Here is a 13,951-nt window from a genome sequence, read left to right as displayed (position 1 = left end):
AAGTCTCATAAGAATTGCTGAAAGCATTTTAGAGTTTTTGTCTGAAAACTGGAAAATCCCCCCTTTTCTCTGAATAAAACCCTGTAACTCGGAAACGTTAAATCTAAAATTTATAAAAATCGAAAGGGAGCTCATGTCAATAGATATAAACAATTCACCACAATTTCTTGCAAGTTGGTGAAAGCATTCTTGACTTATTGTCCGAAAACTGGAAAATTCCCCTTTTTTTAATGAATAAAACCCCATAACTCGGAAACGTAAAATCTAAATTTTATAAAAAAAGAAAGGGAGCTCACGTCAATAGATATAAACAATTCACCAAAGTTTTATGCAAATTGGTTAAAGCATTTTTGAGTTAATGTCCGACATGTTGACGACGGATGGACAGACAGACGGACAACGGTATACCATAATATGTCCCGTAAACGGGTGTATAAAAAAGTATCTTTTAAAAATAAACATTTTTTTGAACAATGAAAATAAAAAAATGGACACCAACATGACCAAGATATCTAAAAATTAAAAGAAGTAACACAAAGAGGGGTGCTGGTATGCATGGTATGATTGATATTTGTTTTTGATAGTACAAATGTCATAACACATGGAAATCTATAGCATTTTTATAGGGTACAGCAGGTTGGCAGTTTTTTTAAATATTTGTGTTTTTCAGATATCCATAGATATGCTTCTATACACCAATCTTGGGTTGTTTAATGAATAAGTTACACTGGCTGACCCCAGGTCTATAGCCGTTAACTACATGTAAGTCATCAAACAATAGGTTCTTGCTATGACATAATAACATATAGCATTGACGTACGAAATATACAGGAAAGTGCTAAATTCTAAAGTTGTCTATTGTCATAGCCATCCTCCTGTCCTTTTTTCTGGTAACACGAATGACTGAATAACACCGTTATTATCCAAATAACACTTGCAATGACAGAATAACACTTGAAATTTTAATATTAGCACATATAGGTGACATTTAAACATTGATTATTAAATAATATTATATTATAAGTGTATTTTATAACTTAATAAAATGCTCCGCAGGGCGCAGCTTGATACGACCGCAGAGGTTGAACCCTGAACAGTTGGGGCAAGTATGGACACAACATTCAAGCTTGATACAGCTCAGAATTTGGATTGTGATTAAATATTTGACACAGCATAGGTTTCTGACACAGAATGAATGTGGATTTAGAACTTAAAAATTTTAAATTGGACATTCACCTATTATGGTCCAATATCCAAAATCTAAATACATGGTTAGATTCAGCATATCAAAGAACCCCAAGAATTCAATTTTTGATGAAATCAAACAAAGTTTAATTTTGGACCCTTTTGACCTCAATGTGGACAAAGTTGATAACAGGGCCCAAAATCTAAATACATGGGTAGATTCAGCATATCAAAGAACCCCATATATTCAATTTTTGTTGAAATCAAACAAAGTTTAATTTTGGACCCCGATTTGGACCAACTTGAAAACTGGGCCCATAATCAAAAATCTAAATACATGTTTAGATTCAGCATATCAAAGAACACTAAAAATTCAATTTTTGTTAAAATCAAACTAAGTTTAATTTTGGACCCTTTGGACCTTAATGTAGACCAATTTGAAAACGGAACCAAAAATTAAGAATCTAAATACACGGTTAGATTCGGCATATCAAAGAACCCCAATAATTCAATTTTTGATGAAATCAAACAAAGTTAAATTTTGGACCCTTTGGACCTCAATGTGGACCAATTTAAAAACAGGGCCCAAAATCCAAAAACTTAAAAAACGGTTATATTCAGCATATTAAAGAACCCCAAGAATTCAAGAATAAAACCCCATTGAAATTGATCAAGAAATAAGCAATTTATAAGAAGTATCTTCTTTTGCACAATACTGTGCAATTGAATATTTTTTGCTATTGCGCAATACTGTACAATTGATAATTTCTTGCTATTGCGCAATATTGTGCTATTGGATATTTCTTGCTATTGCGCAATACTGTGCAATTGAAGATTTCTTGCTATTGCGCAATACTGTGCAATTGAAGATTTCTTGCTATTGTGCAATACTGTGCAATTGAAAATTTCTTGCTATTGCACAATACTTATTATATAAAAATTTATACATCCTGTTTGGTGTGTATCTCCTACCATATCATTATTATTTGCTTTTAAATATAAATCAGAAATAACCAACTTAAAATGGAAAATTTTAAAAGAAAAAAAAAAGGAAAAAAAGAAAAAAAAAAAATCCCCCCCCCCCAAATTTTTTGAACCCCCTTATGATTCATCACCCCCAAACTCAATCCCAGCCTTCCCTTTGTAGTACGGTACCTTGCAGTACAATTTCAGAGAGATCCAGACACTTGAACACAAGTTATTGTCTTGAAACTAGAAAAATGCTTATTTTTGGCCCCATTTTGGCCCCCAATTCCTAAACATTTCAGGCAATTACCCCCGAACTCAATTCAAGCTTTCCCTTTGTGATATGAAACCTTGTAGTACAATTTCAGAAATATCCAAACACTTACACACAAGTTATTGTCATGAAACTAGAAAAATGCTTGTTTTTTGCCCCTTTTTTGGCCCCTAATTCCTAAAATTTTGAGGCAATTACCCCCAAAATCAATTACAGCCTTCCCTTTGTGATATGGAACCTTGTGGTACAATGTCAGAGAGATCCATACACTTACACAAAAGTTATTGTCTGAAAGTTACAAAAATGCTTATTTTTGGCCCCTAATCCCTTAACTGTTGGTACCATAACCCCCAAAATCAATCCCAACCTTCCTTTCGTGGTATTGAACCTTATGGTAAAATTTCATGGAGATCCATTCACTTAAACTAAAGTTAGAGTGCGAAAACCAATGTGTCTTCGAACGACGCTGGACGACGACGACGACGGACGACGACGACGCCAACGTCATACCAATATACGACCAAAAAATTTTTAATTTTTGCAGTCGTATAAAAATGATTTACAGAAAGCAGGTAAGTTCATAAAGATCATTATAAATATTAGTATAATTATATTATCCAACATGGCGACCAAGGAAAATGCAATGGAAAGAATAAAAGAATGATTGCATATGCATTCAAAGGGAAATGCTACGAAAATATGGTACATTTCTAATGATGAGATTTTCAATTAATGGTACTGGGGGTATGATGGGGGTATGATGTATTGATCGGTATTGACCTGTCTTGTCGGACAGCTGTTGAGCACGAAACCAATCCATGCAACAAAATATTTCTAAATATTTTAGTACGGGCACCCCAGGAACTTCGTCAGTTTTAAAACGAAAAACTGTAGGTGAAAGGGGTAATGAGACTGACAATTCATCCCCCAAAAATGCCAAATATGACCGGGAAAAGCGGAATAGTGTCCCGGAAAGAAAGATTCCCCTGGGCAAGGTCGGCCGTGTTGCTGATGAAAAAAAAAACAGTGAATATTGCCGTTATTTTCCTGAGCACGCCAATAAAAAGTCTGCTTTGTATGTGGGAACAACTAAGTTAGGATAAGCACCACTGTTTGTTTACCAACAGAATAAAAAGCAGGTCAACAAAAATTATTAAATACAGTGTATATAATGCCGCCTTCAAAACAAGGGACACCCACTTTGTAATTATGCAGCAAACTCTGATTTGTAAGGCATTCTCGGGCTAGCAGGTCAGTTTTGATGGGCTAGCAGTTCTTCCAACAGGGCTAGTAAAATCCTGCTGCAAACAAGTCCTGGGCTAGTTACCTGTAACAAAATTTTTTAACCCCTGCAGAGTATTGTCCAAAAATTGTTTTTCAGTAAGGTTTTGAAAAGTTAACAAGTACATCACAGCCATGCAATTACTCCAATCACCCATTAGTTTTCTTAACGATTTACTCAATATTGAATGAAATGTAATTAAGAATTTTCACATATTTAATTAAATTAATCTTTCTGTAAATCATTTTTAACTTATATAATACACTTATAATATAATATTATTGAATAATCAATGTTTAAATGTCACCAATATGTGCTAATATTAAAATTTCAAGTGTTATTCGGTCATTACAAGTGTTATTTGGATAATAACGGTGTTATTCGGTCATTCGAGGTACCGCCTTTTTTCTTAGATAATAAGATTGTGAAATCCCTAAACATGCTGAATGAGACTTTACACCAAATTTGTAGTTTACTATTATTAACAAGACATGTGCCACATGTAGATATACACCCTTCAGTAGCACCCGATATCACCCCCAGTTTTTGTTAGAGTTAAAGATGCTCAGTCTTTAGAATTTTATATGGTATTTTGTAGACTGTTGTTTGTCTTTTCATCATTTATTTTGTTACAACAGTGTCCTGAAAATGTTATGACTAAATGACAATCAAATCCCAAGAAAAAATCAGTAAGTAGATATTCTGCAATTCATTCCTGAGCCTCCCAAGGACTTGGGGAAAAGGCAATTGGAATCTCATGAATTTTAAGACAGACTTCCGAGTGTTGTCAGTGTGTAGGTGTCAGTGGTCATTTGGTCACAACATTTTCAGGATACTTTTGTAACAAAATAAATGATAAATATGCGATGACAGCTTCATCTGACAGTGTCATTTTCGAAATAATATATCTCTTCAATAAATTAGCGTGTTGAAAATTTTACAGAAGTCCGTACCTTTAAGTTTTCTGTGAATATTTTTCACCTACAGAGCTGAATGAATATGTGGTCGCCATATTGTAGATCCGATATCGATTTGCGTGTTACGTAACACAACACAGAACTAGAGCACAAAATAATGATTCCCTGCCCCTGTAAAGTTGAATAGGTATTTGCAAGTGGTTTAAATGATAAAGGTTGCAATGCATGTGTAATGATATTGCAAACAACGCTATTCAAGCAGAAATATATGGTGTTATTCACTTTTGCTGAATCAGGGCCTCTTTGCTAAGTGACCGGAAGTCATTTTTCTAATACGTTTTCGTCCCCGGAAAATTCCGTGTGCATCTTTCTTTTTTCTTTTTTTTTTTATTTGCTCACCTGGCCCCAAGGGTCAATCGAGCTTTTCTATAATAAATAAATAATGAATAAGCTTTATCTAGAGTCTGCATAGTATACAAAACAAGGACATAACATAAGCTCCATTGAGCTTTTAACCGATATACAAGACATAACAATACAATACATAATACGCATGTAATAAGTAACACATGGTGGTAATAGGCAGATTAAAAGCATGATAAGCTAGATCATTCCATAAAACAGCAGCTGTATATTTAAAAGAGTTCTTACCATAGGTTGATGTTCAAACCATAGGTATATCTACAATATTAGAATATCTAAAATTATATCTACAATCTTCCAGTACAACTTAATCATATAAACATGGTGGTGACAATTTGTATCAAAATTTTAAAACATTCAATTGCCATGTTACGCATACGTCTAATTTTCAGTGATGGAACCTTTGCTAGTACAAGTAATTCATCATACGAACTAACATAATATACATATATAAATCGTAAAGCACTTTCCTGATATTTATTTCTAATTTAGTGGTATCATTTTTGTTGCAAAAATGCTATACCAAAGGGTAAAAATTTAAATTAGATAAAATAAATGTGTGAAAAATGGTCAATTTATTTAATTTAGTAAGATAGCAACCAATGCGCTTTGAAACATTCAGTTGTTGAGATGCTTTACGACAAATAATTTTAATGTGGTGATTAAAATTAAATTGCCTCGGATAATCAATATCAATACCTAAAGTTTGACAATCTCATCGCATGATATTTTAGCTGACTGTATATTAAAACAGGCTTCTTTTCAAATGTTTTGTTTCCAACTGCAATGGCTTGGAATTTATCAGGGTTTGCTTGCATACAATTAAATTCAAACTAATCAATAAAAACAGCACTTTCTCTTTCAAGTATATATAATAAATTTTCAAAATCGTTGTCAGCATATTACAGAGAATTATCGTCAGCATAATTATATAGGGTTCCATGTTCAATAAAATAGAATATGTCATTTATAAAAATATTAAATAACAGAGGTCCGAGGATTGAACCTTGGGGTACCCCCCCCCCCCCCAAAAAAAAAACTGCCGAGTACTACTTGAAGTTTGATTTGTTGCCTACGATCTGTATGATAATTTTGAAGTAATTTCACTGATTTTGAGAAAGACCATAGGCAGATAATTTACTTAAAAGAATGTCATGTGGTAGACAGTCAAAAGCTTTCGAAAGATCCATAAATATTGCTGCCACATATACATATTTTTAACCAGAGCTGTTTTCCAATCTTCAAGGAGTCTAAGTAAAGTTGTCTGACATCCATGACCTTTTCTAAATGCATATAAAAAAGCATGAAATATATTTTCAAAAAAATCAGTTAACTGGTCAGACATAACCATTTTATATACTTTTGAAATTATAGGAAAATTGTTTTCTTGTCACTTAGCGTCCGTTGTCTATAATCCGCCTTCGTAGCCCGTTTCCTTTACGAACATCTTCTCTTCTGAAACTCAGTACCAGTACTTTGCCAATCGGAATCAAACTTTAGACACGGACCATTTGATTTTCGGGAGGGGGAGGGATGCTTGGATCTTATATCAAGACATATATTTTTACAATACAAACCAAGCAAGAATATTTGTTTTCAGCTGACCCAAAGCAAGAAAACATTGTTTCAACGTTTGTAAAAACAAAGCAATATGATAAGTTTCTAGCGATCCTTCGTTTATTGAAGATTATTCGCCAGGCGTCGACTTTAAAATTTGATTTGTAATTTATAAGGTAACCAGAAAAAGAAACAAAATCAAAATCAAAAATCAAAATAATATATATATTTAAAAAAATAACATTTAGATAAAACTATATATACATTTGATAACAATAACAGTTGTTAAGGGTAGAAAATAGGGATAAGAGCAGATTCTGGGATCATACTCTTGAAACCCTGTACTGTACTGCATGGAACTATTTGTTGTGGCAATTGATTCCAATTTATAACTGTATGCGGATAAAATGAATATTTATAACTATATTTAAATTATGTATTTGCCTAAATGAGCGTGGATTGCTATATCTTGTTCTATTGTCTAGTGGGATCAAAAGGTTAAATGTACGGACTGCAACAATTTCGTGTATACATTTGTTGAAGAAAACAAGTCTGTATCTTAAACGCCTAATTTCAAGTGGGTACCAATTTAGGTCTGTCATCATATCAGTAACTGAGATGGTGTTGTGGAAACAGTTGCATGTGAAGCGGGCTGCTCTTCGCTGTACTTTTTCAATTTGTGAAATTTGTTGTTTTTGATGTGGATCCCAAATGGTTGAGCAGTACTCTAATTTTGGTCAAGAGCTTTGAATGCATGAGCTTTAACTTTAGGTGAGACTATTTTAAGGTTTCTGCGAATAAATTTCAGAGACTGGTTTGCAATTGATGGCATTATCCCATTTTAAGTTTGATTTAAGAGGTAGGCCTAAATATCTTGTAGAGTAAACTTTTTCAAGTGAGTGATTGTGTAATTTGTAAGTGAAGTCTAAAGGTTTTCGTTTTTGTGTTACATTGAGAATGTTGCAGTTATCAGAGTAAAAATGCATGAGCCAGTCCCGTTCCCATCTGCCGGCCGCTTCTAAATCAGACTGTAATTTATTTGTGGCATCCGGATTCTTAATTTCTCTATACATAATTCTGTCATCTGCGAATAATCTTAATTTACTACGTTTGATACATTCTGCCAAATCATTAATAAATATTAAGAATAAAATTGGTCCAAGCACTGTGCCTTCTGGTACTCCTGATGTTACAGGAATTTTATTTGATGTTTTACCTTCAAGAACTACTGCTTGTGTTCTGTTTGCTAAAAAGTCTTGAATCCAATGTAATGCATTGCAATTTATACCATAGAAGTCGATTTTATACATGAGATGATAGTGTGAAGCTTCGTCAAATGCTTTTGTATAATCCATTATTATGATGTCAGTTTGAATGTTTTTATTATTTGAATATGCAAGATCTTAAATAAATGATATCAACTGAGTTTCACAGGAACGGGACGATCGAAAACCATGTTGTAAGTCATATAGATTTTTTTTCTCTAGATGTATCATGATATAACTAGCTACAACCTGTTCTAAGAGTTTGCAGCAGATGCATGTTAATGCAATCTAATTAAAATATAGAACTCTGGTTTCGTTATACTCCATATGAGTATAACGAAATCAGAGTTCCATATTTTTATTAGATTGCAAAAACGGTCAACAGGACAGGATCTTCAAAAAAAATCAATTTAGTTGTTGAAGTAGGTTTGTGACACTGGTGGTTCGATGTTAAAGGTAAACACCAGTGGTGATACTCTAGCCTCCCTCCGATGTAGCAGTTCCAGGTAACTGCGAGTACTCTCAGATCTGCACTTAGTGTCTTTTTGTTGTTTGGATGTACAAGTACCCGGCCACGTCCACTTGTATTTGTAGTATTTGTATTTTTATCCATCTGATGAGTTAAGCCTCTTTCAACTGATTTTTATAGTTCGTTCTTATGTTGTACTGTTACACCACTGTCCCAGGTTAGGGGATGGGTTGGGATCCCGCTAACATGTTTAACCCCGCCACATTCTGTATGTATGTGCCTGTTCCAAGTCAGGAGCCTGTAATTCAATGGTTGTCGTTTGTTTATGTGTTACATATTTGTTTTTCGTTCATTTTATGTACATAAATTAGGCCGTTAGGTTTCTCGTTTGAATTGTTTTACATTGTCATTTCGGGGCCTTTCTATAGCTGACTGTGTGGTATGGGCTTTGCTCACTGTTGAAGGCCGTACGGTGACCTATAGTTGTTAATTTCTGTGTCATATGGTCTCTTGTGAAGAGTTGTCTCATTGGCAATCATACCAAATCTTCTTTTTTATATGATTGTTTTTGGCAGTGTGTGAGTACGATGTGATGTTGACATACTCATATGTCGTTTAACTAGAGTCCTTAGCTGAATTCAGTGTTCTTGTTTGGACAATAGTAGGCGTTTCTTTATAAGAAATTCATAACTTCACGAACGGTTATTCTCTTCTTCGCCATTATATCTTTCTCTAACCCATCCCTTGCTTCTCTCGTCCTGTCTGCACAGTGTCTTTATTGTTTGATTGTCAGTTTTTATGGTTTTATGGAGCTTTAAGTTCTGATACCTTGGTAAAACGAAATAGAAGTCACCAAGGAGTAATCAAAAAGCATAAGCCCAATAATTACAGACATATTGAGACAACATAATGACGAAAAGGAAAACGAACAAAGAGAGAACAAGTTTCTCGTTTCTCGTTTTTTATATAGATTAGACCGTTGGTTTTCCCGTTTGAATGGTTTTACACTAGTAATTTTTGGGGCCCTTTATAGCTTGCTGTTCGGTGTGAGCCAAGGCTCCGTGTTGAAGTCCGTACTTTGACCTTTAATGGTTTACTTTTATAAATTTTAACTTGGATGGAGAGTTGTCTCAATGGCACTCATACCACATCTTCTTATTTCTATAAGCAATAGCAAAACACAACACAAACATTCTTAAGATTGAACCTCTTTTCTTTATAATTAAATGTTAATCTGGAAATCAAAGAGTCGTTCTACGTGATGAAAGCAGAATCATTAGTGGTTATCAGTTTAATTTTCAAACATTTTATTGATTTTTTTTTATGTTTTTTTTATGAGTAGATACAGGGGAAAGTATAATTAAAACTCCTCAGTTCGTCCCAATATTTTAGAGATTAATAAAAAATGGTGTAAATGTGACGTCGGTTTTAAGGTTCAAATTTAAAATTTCAAAGAATTGTTTAATATTGAAAACAATTCAAATATTTGTGAATGAGATCCACATAAATTTAGCAATACCATGCATATGCAGCTAAAATTGTGTAAGAATTACTGTTAATTTGTGGTAGTACCTCTTACTGTCATCTGTAACATCAGGTATTTACTCACATTGATTAAAAAACTAAAGTAACACCGCTGCACAAAGATGTTGAAAACTATCTTGACCAACACCTTGTTTTTATCCACTAATCACTCTGTTTGTAATGTCTGTAACAACAGGCATTTTTCCAAAACTCTAACACACAAAAGTAACACCGCTGCATAGAGAGGTTGAAAACTACCTTTGACGAACACCCTCTTTTTTAATCCACTTATCCCCGTTATCTATTGTTTCTGATTTGTTTGAAAAGGCTTCTGAGATACATCTGTATGACCCTTTTTCATCAATTTTAATCCATATTTTGAAATAAGAATAAGAATAAGACTCTGCTTGTGTACTGAAATCAATATTTTAACAAAAATCTTTCTGAGATTTTGTCCCATCCAACTGACGACACCGGTGCAGCTTTGGTAAGAATGTTCCTTTATTTGCATAACAGCTCCGAACACTAAAAATTCACATTTTAATTACGCTATTTATTATATTTTTTTTAACAAGAATTTATATATGTAAAATCATGTCATGTGTTCATGAAATACACATCCAGACTCATAAATCGAAAACGAACTGACTTTGCCATGAGGGAAAAATACGAAAAACGACCAAATGACAAACAACAGCATACAGCACACAACACAGAAAACTAGAGACTGAGCAACCAGAACCCCACCACAAATTAGGGGTTATCGCATGTGCTCCGGAAGGGTAAGCACATCAAGGTGTGTAAAAAGGCAAGAGGAATATTCCGCTTTTTCATTTGTAAAAAATAGGTGTTAAACAAGGAGAAAAATTATCTCCTTTTTTATTTTCATTATTTTAAAATTATTTGGATTTTTCTTATATTGCCGGAAAACGACGTTGAAACTCTAGATGAAATCACATCGTTTAGGAAAAAAAGAAATGTATTACCTATATGTTATATTTTTGTTAATCTATATGCTGATGACATTGCTGTATTATCAGAAAGTGTGCAAGCCGTTTGAATGGTTTTACACTAGTAATTATTTTTGGGGCCCTTTATAGCTTGCTGTTCGGTGTGAGCCAATGCTCCGTGTTGAAGGCCGTACCTTGACCTATAATGGTTTACTTTTATAAATTGTTACTTGGATGGAGAGTTGTCTCATTGGCACTCATACCACATCTTCCTATATCTAAGGTCTTCAACAGGCATTACTTGTATTTGAACAGTATATATATATATATCACTGAAGAGACATTAGTTGTCGAAATCCGGATATGGTGTACAAATTTTTGCACCTCATGTTTGCGGTATACCATCTTTTCCGCAAGTTTATTGTTTTCTGTTTGGTAATAAATTAATTATAAGATCCATTTTGTTACATATTGTGATCCGTTTATTTGGCAATCGCCAATGGCAGTCAGCAGGGTTTAAGAACATCAGTTGTTCGACCTGCTAGTCAAATGCGTTTTGTTAAAATATACTTTTTCACTTTTTTTGGTCTTTTGGAAAATGTTGTTTGTGCTGTATTTAGACCCCTCTACCAAGAAATTTGTTTTGCATGCACACGTATAAAAATTGCGGTTTTTATCCAACGCAATCATAGGTTTGAACGTTGTTTTCAATTTAGACTTTCTTATATTTTTTCGTTTGGGCTTGTATTATATTTGCCTTCGGGTTTATATGATCCGTTCATCCTATTTCGACTCTTTCAAAATTCAAGAGTCTATCCTAAATTGAGGTAAATTATATGGCCTTCCAAATACCGTTTCGATTACTAACATCACTGAAGAGACATTAATTGTCGAAATCCGGATATGGTGTACAAATTTTTGCACCTCATGTTTGCGGTATACCATCTTTTCCGCAAGTTTATTGTTTTCTGTTTGGTAATAAATTAATTATTAGATCCATTTTGTTACATATTGTGATCCGTTTATTTGGCAATCGCCAATATGGCAGTCAGCAGGGTTTAAGAACATCAGTTGTTCGACCTGCTAGTCAAAAGCGTTTTGTTAAAATATACTTTTTCACTTTTTTTGGTCTTTTGGAAAATGTTGTTTGTGCTGTATTTAGACCCCTCTACCAAGAAATTTGTTTTGCATGCACACGTATAAAAATTGCGGTTTTTATCCAACGCAATCATAGGTTTGAACGTTGTTTTCAATTTAGACTTTCTTATATATATATATATATACATAGTGTCATTCTTGGAAACTAAAAGTGTATACAATGTATAATATATAAAATAAATGTTGTAATTCCATTTTAGAGTAGAGGAGGGACGACACTCTGCACACGGCACGCATATTTGTCTTATATTATCGATCGGTCGAGGTGGTATTGTACGGAAGCCGATAAGGGTCATTCGAAAAAAAATAATTTATGTCGTAATAACTATGTCGTTATTTCGACATCACTTTGTCGAAATAACGACATCACTATGTCGTAATAACGACATCGCTATGTCGTTATAACGACATCCTTATGTCGTTATATAACGACATCGCTATATATATAAACAGAGTATGTATTATGATTGCCAAGAGACTAAATGACACAGAAATTTACAACTATAGGTCATCATAATGCCTTCAATAATGAGCAAAGCCCCCGCATAGTCAGCTATAAAAGGCCCCGAAATGACAAATATTTAACAATTTAATTTAAACGAGAAAACTAACGGCTTTATTAATTTCAAAATGGTCGTCAGTTAGGGCAAAGTTTGTAGCGTAAACAAATTCATCTTTTTTTTGGAGAATAATGAACACTAAATACAATCAAGCTTAATAAAAGTTTACTTGCACATACTAGAACTTTATTTTATAATCAAGTCAAATGAGACCCAGTTGAACAGGGGAGCAATTCAGGCTCCTTGGAGCCTCTAGTTATGTTTGGCATGTACAGATTCGTGTAAAATATGACTGCATTTCCATTGCAGATTCTGAAGAAGATGAATTATAAGCTTTTCCAAATAAAGACTATATTAAACTTTGGACTCCTAGTGCTCAGACCCATGGACATATGTACCTTCATTTGTACACAATTGCATCTTAATGGCCTACTGATGCTTGATGCAAATTATAACTGCATTGCTACTGTTAGTTCTTAATGAGATTCTTACAGCGTCCTCCCAATTGAAGCCTGTATTAAACTTTGAACCCAAAGTTCTTTAAACCAATGTTCCCCAGGACAACTATTCCTACAAACTTAGGTGGAGGGTTAGGATCCCGTTAACATGTTTAACCCCGCCACATTCTGTATGTATGTGCCTGTCCCAAGTCAGGAGCCTGTAACTCAGTGGTTGTTGCTTGTTGATGTGTTACATACTTGTTTTTCGTTTATTTTTTGTACATTAATTAGGCCGTTAGTTTTCTCGTTTGAACTGTTTTACATTTGTTATTTCGGAGATTTTATAGCTGACTATGTGGTATGGGCTTTGCTCATTGTTGAAGGCTGTACGGTGACCTATAGTTGTTAATTTCTGTGTCATTTGGTTTCTTGTGGCAATCATACCACATCTTCTTTTTTTATATTTAATCCTCATCATATAAGGATCATCCATTCTCTAAGATTGATCCAATATGGCCTGGTAGTTCTTAAGGAGAAGATTTTCAAAGCTTTTTCCATTGGGGCCTATGTTAAACTTTGGAACCCTAATAATCGAGCCTAATGGATCCCCTGACCTTCACCTATCACCTAAGGAAGTTGTGTCTCGTACTCGAAGTGGTATGCGAGCGATTACCATCGTTTGTTGTCCGTCGTCGTCTGTCGTAAGCGTGTGTTAAAAATCTCCTTTGAAACTAAATTTTACTAATGTGCAAAATTCTTTAAAAGTTAGTTTGATTTTTCCTTGTTAAATGTTTCCTTCACAAAAGGCGTGCTTTGATTTTCGACTCCTTAAAAACACAGCCGCTGTTATTAACTTGAAAAAATAGGACATAATGGTCACACATTAGTTTTTTGATAATGTCTCGAATATCGTTACATTTATCTCAAATCTGTTGAGGGTTCATCATGACAAAATGGACCTATGCCGAAAATTTCAGAAAG

At 34.0% G+C, this 13,951-nt stretch overlaps 1 protein-coding gene across 1 annotated transcript in view; it reads right to left on the bottom strand.

Annotated features, from left to right (window-relative positions):
• The window catches only part of LOC127723376 (nuclear receptor coactivator 3-like), a 187,249-nt gene extending 182,320 nt beyond the window's left edge, over window positions 1-4,929 (bottom strand). Inside the window, exon 1 of the mRNA XM_052229953.1 lies at window positions 4,661-4,929. The gene's annotated coding sequence lies outside the window, so the exon portion shown is untranslated. The remainder of the gene's footprint in view (window positions 1-4,660) is intronic.
• Between the last annotated feature and the right edge of the window lie 9,022 nt (window positions 4,930-13,951).

Source organism: Mytilus californianus, unplaced genomic scaffold, assembly GCF_021869535.1.
Source record: "Mytilus californianus isolate M0D057914Y unplaced genomic scaffold, xbMytCali1.0.p SCAF_13, whole genome shotgun sequence".
In the NCBI taxonomy this organism is placed as follows: Eukaryota; Metazoa; Mollusca; class Bivalvia; order Mytilida; family Mytilidae; genus Mytilus; species Mytilus californianus.
The sequence above is the reverse complement of the archived record's forward strand: the minus strand, read 5'-3'. Positions and strand labels throughout refer to the sequence as shown.